Below are 10,894 nucleotides of genomic sequence, written 5' to 3'. Positions count from 1 at the left end.
GGGGTCGCACTCATTGCACACGACAAAGCGCTTGCCACAAATCGACCACAGATACCTCGCTGCTGATCTCGTCAAGGGGCAGGGACTGTCACGCAAATTCCGGCCATCCGCGGTAGGGGCTTTGTGGCTCAGCCATCACCGCAACGCGCGCTTTCAGATGCCCTTCTGCGGCCGTCTGGAACGCTCTTCCCTTCAGATATTAGGAAGCGACTGGAGCTGTGCACTTTTAAAATGTCTATATTGGCAAAACAAATTTCTTTAGGACTGCACCTCCGATGAGCACGGAGGGCTACGTACGGCGCGAAAGAATTTCAACGAACGTTTCACAGCCACGGGTTGCGAGATGAGGGGTGAGTGAAGTTGGGGAAGATTCGATTTGGGGGGGGGGTGAAGAGGGGGTGGTCGGTAATTGGCAGAGAGGAAGAGGGAGCGAGGGAGGGGAGGGAAGGGAGGTGAGGGAGGGAATTGATAGAGGGAGGTGAGAGAGGGAGGTGAGTGTGAGAGAGAGAGAGAGGTGAAGGAAGGAGGTGAGGGAGGTGAGAGAGGGAGGGAGTGGAGGTGGATGAGTGAGCTGAGCGGTTGCAGGCCCGCGTGTACCGGCACGTCGCCTTGTGGAGGGCGATGAGACGGCACTCCCCGTTGACGCAGTAGCCCTCGAACTCCGATGGGCACGCCACGCCGTGCTGAACGCCGTCCACGCTCTGGGCATCTGTCTCACGCGCGCGAGAATCACGCAACGCGTCAGTTCACCTACGTGTGAGTGCGTGAGAGATAGAGAGAGAGTGTGTGTGTCAGGGAGTGTGAAGAGGATATGTAAACTCCACCTCCCCCCTTCGCCGGTCTGCACATGTTCACCCCCTCTACACCGTTCATCATGCTAAGTCCGCCAATTAAATGCTATTTTTTTTATGCTAATTCCTTTGTCAAGGCGCTCTGTTTCTTCTCACACAGCTTAAAGGTCGCGGTCTGAGCTTGGCTGTGTTCGCTCCAGCGCTGTCCTCGAGACAGTCTTGTCCCTTCACCTGATGAAGGCCACTTGTGTTGTAGCCGAAACGTCGTGAGAATTTTATTGTGTTATTTTATTATTATTTTTATTTTATTCTCATTCTACGTGACTTTACCGAAAGAACCAAAGAAGAGGATGTGGTATGTTTTTTGTGTGTGTGTGTCTGAGAGGGTGTGTGGGAGTATGATCATGTATGGCAATGTGAGTGTGAGAGTCTGTGAGCGTGCGTGCCGTGCCGGCCTTCATAGATGTTCGCTAACAGCACTTGCCCCAACAGTCTGTTAAGGCTACAAGGGGGACATTTGTCTTTGTTAATGAGCGTGAGTGATTTGCGAGTGAGATGAGAGTAATTATGAGTGACTGTGAGTGGTTGCGAACGTGATTGTGTGAGATTCATGAGAGAGTGTGACTGAGATTTGTGAGTGCGTGTGACTGAGATTTGTGAGTGTGTGACTGAGATTTGTGGTGAGTGTGACTGAGATTTGTGAGTGTGTGTAACCGACATTTGTGCGTGAGCGTGACAGAGATTTGTGAGTGTGAGTGAGTGAGTGATTGTGATGCGTGAGTAATTGCGCGCGCGTGTGAACAATTGTGAGTGCGTGCGAGTGAGTTATTGCGAGTGATTGGTGTGTGCGAGTTTGTGCGAGTGTGTGATGTGAATTTGTCAAGATAAATAAATATAAATCAACTAAATAATTAAAGAAAGGCGCTCATAACACAGGCGCACGCGACGGCACCGCAAGCACGCGAGAACGCCCGGCGGCTCGGATCAAAGGCGCGCGCGCGTGCGTGAACGCGCGCGTGCACGTGTGACCCGTCCTGGGCCTCCCCTAGGTCGTCTCAGCCTCAAATGAGCACCTGGTGCTGTGTCTAAAAAAAAAAAACATTGCCACTCGGGAGACAAAGGCGGCCGGGCGTGGTGCTGGCCACCCGCCCCCCCAACTCGTGTGTGCCGTGCCGGCCTTCATAGGCGCTCACTAACAGCGCTTGCCCCCAACAGGCTGTTACAGGCTATACGGGAGGTGATCTTAGTCTGTGTGCTTTAGTGGGGAGCGGTTGTGCTGTGCTGCGCTACGAACCTGGCGAACCGAGTTTGATCCCTGTTTTCTGCCAGCGAACGTCCTTGACGATTATCCAAACTGTTGCTGGACCTCCCCTAGGTCGATTCAGCCACAAATGGGTGCGGTGTATAAACATCGGCACCGGGAAGACAAAGGCGTGGCGGTGGCCATCCATCTTTGTCTCTGTGCGTCCGGGAATCTTTGACACTTCACACGGCCTCAAAGTGCACCTAGGCTGGCACACGCTCTGTGGTGACGGACGTCGGATGTTGTTGTGCGGGAGCGGGGGCACATTGATTCTGGCACTGCACTACAATTACCCGCGAGCTGGGTTCGATTCCTGGCCGCGGGAATAAATATTCGAACACATTGCATGATCTATGCAAGGAACACCTGTGTCTAACCTGACCAATTCACCTGTCCTGTTTGACTAAAAATCACAGCGTCCCTCTATTCAAATCAGGTATTCGTCTCCAGAGTGGGCCGTGAACCAGTGGTTGGACATTCCACATTTCTCTGACAGAATTCGGTCTACTCTGTAAAATGTCTCACCTGATAATTCTGCGTCTGTCAACCGGAGCACCTGGAGTAAGACTGGAACACGAGAGAGACAACGGGAGGTAATTAATCATCATCATCAATAGCAGCAGCACTGACGCCACGAGCATCAGGAGCAAAGGCACCATCATCATCAGCATCATCGACATTGCCATCAGCAGCAGTAGCATCACCCATTAGCGTCGACCGCTGAACTTTGTTCATCACCAGCATCATCATCATCATAATGAGGCAATATCTATTTACTGCTGGATGAAGAAATTGAAGTATGTTCTTCTTTACGGACTTTTACTCCAAGCATATTTGAAGTATGCCTTCATACCTTTGTAAACCTTCCGCTGTCTTTGCCCGCTCTACGCATTCAGCGCCGTACCAAGGGGTGACAGCGAATCGGGGCGAACGCCCCGGGCCCCGCGTTTTGGGAAGGGGGGGCTGCAAGTCACGGTGTCGAGTGTACACAAAGTGGCATGCGAGGGTCCACCGTGTGAAAGTTTCTTCGGGGCCCCCGGCACCCGGCTATGGACGGACCCTATACGCAATTGTGTACCCTACGCGTTTTCATGACATAACCAACACAACATACCCGATCTAAACGCGGCTAGGTTCGTAAAACCCACCGATAGCCAGGTGGCTCAGAGGTAGAGCGATCGGCTCGCAATCAGAAGGCTGCGAGTTGGGGGGGGGGGGGGGGGTTGGGGTTGACTCAGTCCATCATCTCTCCAGGGTCGATAAAATAGGCGCCGCGTTGTTGGGGGGAAGTCAACAGTGGTCGTCCGATTTGGAACTCGCGCCCGCCCATAGGAATGTGGAATTTCCATCCCTGGCTCAGGGCTGTAAACGTCATTTGAAATCACGTCAATACGCGGTTCGATACAAATGTTGCAAGCCTAATCAATAATCGGAATAAATTACGTATTCGCAACAACCAGGGTTTACTTTCATCGCGATGCTGTCCAGTCGGTGACGAGGAAACAAATATTTCCCCTCCCGGCACACCGCATCCAGTATACTCCTCACTACGGCTCTGCCCATGTTGATCCACCAAATACCCGGAAACTATCCATTGAGAAATAAAGCAGTGGCACCTGCCGCCTCTAACATTCACAGGGAGACACACGGGCAGACAGAGACACAGACAGACACAGACAGACAGACAGACACGCAGGCAAGCAAAGACACAGACAGAGACATAGGCATACAGAGTGATACATAGACATAGATACACACACAGACCGAGAAAGCCACGCACATACAACAACCGCCATTCGCGGTGACGTCACCACGACGCTTGTGCCAGGCTATGTGCACGTTGAGGCCACGTGAAGTGTCGAACGCCTGCTGGCACGAGGTCACGAGACAGAACCAGGTGCCACGGGTCGACTGACTGAGATGACTGGCTGATGCACCACCTGTAACCCCTACTGTGCCAACTTGCTGTGCTTTAGCCAGCCGGCGCTCAGCTCGTTGTTGTGAGCGTCGCTCTTCCGCCCTCCGTTGTTGTTGGAGGGCGACTGCCTCCAACTGCCCAGTAGCGTCCTTCACGAGCCTCCTCCACAGAGGCCTATCTTGACGCCGCTGGTACCAGTCATCGGCAAGTCCACTCAGCTCCACATCCTCCTGTACCACATCACTCCATCTCTTCTCTAACCCGTTTAGCCCCCTCGATCCGGCCAAACAAAAGCTGTTTAGGCATGCGGTGACTTGGCATGCGGGCTACATGACCCAGCCAACGCAGCCTTGCCTTCTGGAGGAGCTCACCGATGGCACTTTGTCCAGATCTTTCACGGATTTGTGAGCTCCTCAGACAATCCAGCCAACTACACCCAGGATGGATCGTAAGTAGGCCAGCCTAAATGTTTCTAACCGGTGAAGATGTTCCATTAGGGGGGTCCACGTGTTGCAAGCGTAGAAAACGGAGAGAATGACTGTGGCCGAGAAGACCTGACGCTTCGTGCAGAGCGACAGACCAGGTAGCTTCCACACAGCATTACACAACCGATGAAAAAATAACGCCGCTCGACTGATTCGGAGTGAGACCTCTGCTGTCAAACCAGAGCCGATCATGAGCACACTGCCCAGGTATGGGAAACTCTCCACTCTCTCCACAACTGCCCCATCACCGATTGGGAGTTGTGGGGGTGGAGTGTCCGATGGTACAAAATACCCAGGCAGGTGCTTAGTTTTGGTGGGGCTGATGGTAAGGCCCCACCTCTTAGTGGCACGCTCCAGTTTCAGCAGCAGCGCCTCTAACTCCTCCTCTGAGTGAGCAGCAATTACCAGATCATCGGCATACGTAACATGGTTGAGCAATAGGGATCTATCCCTTGACCGCACCCGGGCATCGATCTGTACCAGATGGAAATCCTTCCAGTAGAGCTATTGAAAGCTTCACGAACTATGTGGTTGAAAAAGATGTTAAATAATGTGGGAGCCAGAGAACATCCCTGTCGCACCCCAAGGTGTACAGGGAATGGCTCCGACTCTCGGCCACGTAGTTTTACCCGGGCCCGCTTACCATCATGAAGGTCCTTAATGATCGTGAGAAGAGGGTCAGGGACTCCGAAAGCACGAAGAACAACCCATAACCCAGGCCTACTGATGGTATCATAGGCCTTGACCAGGTCAATAAAGCATAGATGTAGGTCTTGTTGGAATTCCCTACACCTCAGCTGTAGCAGACGGACAGAAAATGTGGCATCTGTGCATGACCGCCCTGTCCTGAAACCGCATTGGGGCTCCGCAAGCCTCTCCTCCGCGTGCCTAGACTGAGGAGTGAGATCCCCCTGTAGTTGTTACAGTCTGTGCAGTCCTCCTTCTTAAAGAGGGGGACCACCAGGGCATCCTTCCAATCCTGCGGAACCCGTCTAGTGGTCCAGACTGTTGTTATGATGTCATGTAGGGCAGTCTGTGCACAAACGCCACCCTCCCTCAGCATTTCGCTTGGGAGATCATCTGTGCCCGGTGCCTTTCCTGGTCTCAGACTCCGGATCACCTTCAGTACTTCCTGAATCACCTCAGCCAGCCACTCACAGGGGGTGACTTCTTCTTCCAATATTTGAGGCACCGCAGCCTCAGCAGGTTAATCCCCACTTTGTCCCACGTTGTTTTCCAGGCTGAGAGATTTCCCTCCCCAGTACCTCACAGAAATGCTCAGAAAATCTGCAAACCTGTTCCTGGGGGTCGGTGATTGGATCGCCGTTCTTTCCCCTAATGATGGTAATAGGTATGGCGCTGCAGGTTACTTTTTTGATGGAGTTAAAGAGCGATTTGTGATCACGTGCCATTGAGGCAGACTCCATCTCCTCAGCAACCCGCGACCACCACCTATCCTTGCAGCACCTCATGGCTCTCCGAACCTCCGAGCAAAGGCTGCCGTAAGCCTTCTCATTCTTCGACGTGGGATGCTGTAGCCGATGAGAGCGGGCCTGTCGCTTTTTCTCAGCCAGTTTGAACACCTCCCTTGTCAGCCAAGGTTTCTGGGGAGGTCTGGACTGTGTACCCAAAGCAGCCATTGCAGCTGCATGAGCCACAGTCCTAAATCTCGCCCATTTCCCCTCGACATCAGGAGGAATGGGGGATGATGCCAACCCCAGCTGCAAGCGATGATAAAAGTCTTGCTTGCAACTTTTATCAGCTAGCTGAGACCATGCCACTATAAGTTTGAATGGGGTCCTAGGTGTACACCCACCACCGGAGTGGAAGAATGGCAGGTGCACGGTAGGTCCTGGTGTCAAGGACATGGGCCCGCATCCGCTGTTCCATCACTAGGGAGTCCAGCAGATGTTCTTGCTTATCCAAACATCCACACAACATCATGCATCCATGATGTTGTGTGGATGCGCCAATGCCGGAACAGCGTGTTGGTAATTAGAAGCAGGTCTTTGGTGGGGGCATAAGCAACCACGACCACCACTCCTCGCCTCTGGTTGATGGGAAGGCGAGCCCAAAGTAACCTGGGGCTTACAGCTTCCCACACCTCACCGCCACGCTCCCACGCCCCCTTTATTCTTTTGTTCAGGAGAAGAGCCACTCCCTGTTGTTTGGAAGTCTCCTGCCCCGAGTAGAGGACTGTCCACCCCTCATGGTGGCAGGAGCCAGAGCCGCTCCACCGGACCTCTTGACTACCACAGAGATCCAAGCGGTACCGGTCCAGCTCCTGACAGAGGAGTGGCAGATGCTCCTCCGCAGTGAGCGTTCGAACATTCCACGTGGCCACCAGTAGTGGTTTTTGTTGTTTCTGGAGGAGCCCCGAGGGTAAGGATTCAGTCTCCTGGCTCCGCCACATGGGGTTTGGCCAGGAGACGTCATAGACGCCTGTCCCCCCAGGGCCTCCAGCACAAGCTTATTAATTAGATAGTTTAGACGTGGTTTGGTGGTAATTACTTGAAGGTGGAGGGGTTCCCAGCCCCTTGCACCCGTCCAGAGCCCCCATTTGGCTGCTGTGGTGGTTACAAATGCCATGAGGGGAATCGCCAATCTGAATAGGCTCTCCCCCCCACGGCACTGCCCACCGCAGCGTTGCCGTCCGGCACCAACGAGGAGGTAGGGGGTTGTTTTTGCCGGACGAAAGACACCACACGCAAGACAGACACATGCAACCAAACACACAGACACAAAGATACAGACACAGAGAGAGAGAAAGAGAGGGGCAGACAGAGAGCCACGGAGCGAACGTGATTGACCCACGGGGTCACGATTCACCTACTTAGCGACGTAGGTGACAAGAATTCTGGGCGCTGTATATAACCGTGACGTGGGTTGGCGGTTGGTTGGTTGGTGGTGGTGATGGTGGCGGAGGCGCTCTTAGATTCCTGACTAATGGCGCTAATACGCCAGCAATGACAGCCTTGGGGCTATCGCGCCCTGGGGGGGGAGGGGTGGCTCCGAACGAGGCCGAGCTTTGGAAGTTGATACGAGACCGTTTGTCTCTCTATTTCATACTTTTATACTGGGGGGGGTCCCTTGATGTATCTGTTCACCCCTGAACTATAAGTGCTTCGATACGTGCATTGTCTTTGTACTGTTCGCCTTTTGGCGTTCTCTCTGATCTGGCACTGGCGAGACTAGGCCGTAAAGGAGGCTGTCTCTGGTGTAGGCCAATCAGTTTCAAAGACAATGCATATTTAAAATGTAAAAAAAAAACTCTATTATGGACAATTAATATATTCCATAACACAGGTTTGTTTGGGTTAGAGCGCGTAAATATATATGAATGTCGTTAAACCCGCCACCACCGCACACAGCCAATTAGTAAGGTTTGTCACGTAAACAGAACGTGCCATTTCGTTACTAGTACAGCACACCGGTGTGTTGGAGAGAAAATCCGCGACATTTACAATCTGAGTACGACGTTTCGCCAGTAATTTACAACCGGTGTGTATACATCTTGATACCTCCTGTGTTATTGCGAAAAAGGGTCAAATCTATTCTTATTTTCTTTCCATGCCTCTTTGTTTGAGCAGCTGTTTAGATGGACGCACGGGTGAGACAGATTGAGAGACGGGTAGACGGAGAGGCCAACGTCTCTCTACCCACCACATCAATTAAAACCGGTGTCTCCGATCCAGGCTCGGGACCTGCTTAGCTTTGCAAGCTCGAAAGGCTCAAATCTACGTGTGTGTCCGCCTCTATCAAATGTTACTGTATCTCTCTATCTGTCTCTCTATCGCTCTCTATAATGCAACGCTGTACCGCGATAGAGTTGTACATAGGCTACACGGGAGATCGGTTCGACAGTTCCAAACACGTGGCCTCTCTGTCTCCTTGTCTACCTGTTGGTATGTATGTACACCCGTCCGTCTGTCTCTCTGCTAGCCGACTCGCCTAGCCTGTCTGTCGGCCTCTCTGCGTGTCCCCTGTCTGCCTCTCTCTGTCCGCTTCTCAGCCCGTCCATCTGTCTGTTACAGGAGGCGTACAGACGGACGGGCTGAGCAGCGCACAGAGAGGCAGACAAGGACACACAGAGAGACAGACGGACGGGTGTACATACATGCCAACAGGTAGACAGAGAGGCCACGTGTCTGAACACTGTCGAACCGATCTCCCGTGTAGCCTATGTACAACTATCGCGGTATTGAGTTGCATTGTATAGAGAGGCAGATAGAGAGACAGATAAGAGAGGTACCAATGACATTAGATCGAGGCGGAGACACATCCACATGCAGATTTGAGACACAGAGTGACACACGGACACACAGAGAGACGCATACATACAGACAAACAACAAAGAAAGTCTGACCCCCCCCCCTCCCACGTATAGCCTCAAAAGACTGTAGGGGAAAGTGCTGTTAGCAAGTAGCACCTATAAGGGCCGTACACGGCACACGAGCGGGTGGGTTGGCAACACCACGCCCGGCCGCCTTTGTCTCCCCAGTGGCGATGTTTCCACAGCGCACCAGGTACTCATTTGAGGCTGAGGCTGCCAAGGGGAAGGCCGTGACGGGTTCAGGTAATCGCGACAGTAATTGGTCGTGAGCGAGAATTGAACTCGAGTCGGCGGGTTTGAAGCGCAGTGCGCTAACCGCTGCGCCACCGCCCCCTCTACCAACAACCCCACCCAGCCCACGCCAACAACCAGAGCAAAACACAACCTGACTCACCACTCATTCACCCGACTCACCACTCACTCACCCGATTCACCACTCACTCACCTGACTCACCACTCATTCACCCGACTCACCACTCACTCACCCGATTCACCACTCACTCACCTGACTCACCACTCACTCACCCGACTCACAACTCACTCACCCAACTCACCACTCACTCAGCCGATTCACCACTCACCTGACTCATCACTCACTCACCTGACTCACCACTCATTCACCCGACTCACCACTCACTCACCCGATTCACCACTCACTCACCTGACTCACCACTCACTCACCCGACTCACAACTCACTCACCCAACTCACCACTCACTCACCCGACTCACCACTCACTCACCCGACTCACCACTCACTCACCCGACTCACCACTCACTCAGCCGATTCACCACTCACCTGACTCATCACTCACTCACCAGACTCACAACTCACTCACCTGACTCACCACTCACTCACCCGATTCACCACTCACTCACCTGACTCACCACTCACTCACCCGACTCACAACCCACTCACCCAACTCACCACTCACCCGACTCACAACTCACTCACCCGACTCACGCTCATTCACCCGATACTCACTCACGCGCTCAACCTATAGCTGTTCACCGGCACCTCTGATTTGCACTGTTGGCTCCGTACGGTGCGAAAGAAGTTCAACATACATACACCAAGCCGACTCACACCCACTCACCGGACAGCAACAGCAGAGACCCTGCCACGTGCAGTCGACGCATGGTTGGTGGTGGTAATGATGTTTGTGATGGTTGGTGATGGTAGTGATGTTTGTGATGGTTGGTGATGGTAGTGATGTTTGTGATGGTTGGTGGTGGTAATGATGTTTGTGATGGTCGTGGCGGCGGCGGCGGTGGTGTTGGTGGTGATGATGATGGTGGTGTTGGTGCTGATGATGGTGGTGGTGGCGACGGTGGTGGTGGTGTTGGTAGTGATGATGATGGTGGTGTTCGTGCTGCTGATGGTGATGGTGGTGGTGGCGACGGTGGTGGTGTTTGGTGGTGATGATGATGGTGGTGGTGTTGGTGCTGCTGATGGTGGTGGTGGCGACGGTGGTGGTGTTTGGTGGTGATGATGATGAGGACGAGGATTCTCACGCTTTTATGTCTCTCTTCAGACGCCCTTTGGCCTCAAGCAAATTGCAGAGCGCGCGCGCGCTCGTGCGTGCCGACTCGGGTCGAGTGACGCACGTTTGGGATAGCCCGAAGATTCGACTAAATAAATAAATGAACGCCACGGTATTTCTAGTCGTGATAATAATAATAGATGGAATATTAATCGCATCCAAAAGTAGAAGCGGCAGCGAGCGGTATTCATAATCAAGGGACGTTTGATCCGTGGAACGTGGGGGAAAGGGGAGGTATTTATTATGCCCAGGTAACAAATAATATCTTGACTTAAAGCTTTCGTGACTGCACGAATTCATACTCTTTGGGTCTTCAAGTGAAAAAATACAGCAGGCGGACTGCTGAGGCTTGTGTGAAAGACCCAAAGAGTGTGAGAACAAATAAAATAATTGCTAATAATTGGTGATGATGACGTACGGCCGGTGATGATCGACGTGAGATTGCCATCCCATTGTCTTGCCTGAGAGACGGTGCATTGCAGACAAAGACAAAGACCCCCCGTGTAGCCTTGACAGACCGTT

The 10,894-nt window shown here is 52.8% G+C and overlaps 1 long non-coding RNA gene across 1 annotated transcript; it reads right to left on the bottom strand.

Annotated features, from left to right (window-relative positions):
* Nucleotides 1–438: 438 nt before the first annotated feature.
* Nucleotides 439–10,370, bottom strand: LOC116951027 (uncharacterized). Its single transcript, XR_012946508.1, has 3 exons — nucleotides 9,926–10,370; nucleotides 2,620–2,661; nucleotides 439–709 (listed from the first exon to the last, which is right to left on the bottom strand). It is a non-coding gene; the product is annotated as an uncharacterized LOC116951027 (long non-coding RNA).
* Nucleotides 10,371–10,894: the final 524 nt, after the last annotated feature.

Source organism: Petromyzon marinus, chromosome 41 (assembly GCF_048934315.1).
Source record: "Petromyzon marinus isolate PM22_M1 ecotype Great Lakes invasive population chromosome 41, UKy_Petmar_22M1.pri1.0, whole genome shotgun sequence".
NCBI lineage: Eukaryota > Metazoa > Chordata > Hyperoartia > Petromyzontiformes > Petromyzontidae > Petromyzon > Petromyzon marinus.
Note: the sequence above shows the minus strand (reverse complement) of the source record. Positions and strands in the feature narration are given on the sequence as shown.